General features: G+C 41.7%; 1 protein-coding gene across 3 annotated transcripts in view; it reads left to right on the forward strand.

Moving 5' to 3' along the window:
* The window catches only part of LOC106883036 (phosphatidylinositol 4,5-bisphosphate 3-kinase catalytic subunit alpha isoform), a 45,945-nt gene that overhangs the window by 30,705 nt on the left and 14,279 nt on the right, over window positions 1-961 (forward strand). The gene's annotated exons all lie outside the window — the stretch shown is intronic.

The following is a 961-nucleotide window of genomic DNA, read 5'->3' on the forward strand; positions in this document are numbered from 1 at the left end:
TGCAGCTTCTGCATTGAAAAATGTTAAAAGGTAGTTTGGCAATTCAGTTTCTTTTTTTTTTTTTTTGACACCTTTCTCAAGCTTCAGTGTTTCTCCCATGTGCAGTAGTCTCCCTTTTCTCCAGTCATCATTCCTCTTTATTGGTAGTCTTCTTTCTTGACTTGATAGTAATTTTCCCCCTCTGATTCTGCATAACAGCCAACATAACATCCATTGTTGCAAGGAATTTGCTTTGGACCCAGTATCTGTTTCCTGACTTTGCTTTTTATCAATATAAACATGTAAGAGATCCCAAGGAAGGAATAAACTTAAAGAATATATGTGTTGTGTAACAATTTTCAATATGTGAGCATGTGTATGTGTATCTCATCAGCATCATTTAACATCCATTGTCCATGCTGACATGGGTTAGACGGTTTGACCAGGGCTGGTAAGCTGAAGAGCTGCACCAGACTCTAATCTTATTTGGCATGGTTTCTACGACTGGATACCCTTCCTAATGCCAACTACTCCGAGAGTGTAATGGGTGCTTTTACATGCCACCAGCATGGGTCCCAGTTGCATGACACCAGTAGTTGCCAGGCCTATAATTTCACTTGGCTTGATAGGTCTTCAGTTCAAGCACAGCATATTGCCAAAGGTCCCAGTCATTTGTCATTGCCTCTGTGAGGTCCAGCACTTGAAAGGTGCTTTTTCATGTCACTGGCACAGATGCTAGTTATGCAAAACCAGCCTTGACTACATTGCCTCTGTGAGGCCCAACACTCAAAAGATGCTTTTTACACGCCAGTTATGTAACACCGGCATTGAACATGACTGTGATTTCATTTGGCTTGACGGGTCTTCTCAAGCAAGGCATATCGCCAAAGGTCTATCTATGTGTTTTTTCTTTGTGTTTTTTTTTAATATACACCTGGGCTGAGATGGTGAGGCAAGACCTTCGTACATTGGGCCTCACCGA

The sequence above is a fragment of the Octopus bimaculoides genome, chromosome 26 (genome assembly GCF_001194135.2).
Source record: "Octopus bimaculoides isolate UCB-OBI-ISO-001 chromosome 26, ASM119413v2, whole genome shotgun sequence".
NCBI lineage: Eukaryota > Metazoa > Mollusca > Cephalopoda > Octopoda > Octopodidae > Octopus > Octopus bimaculoides.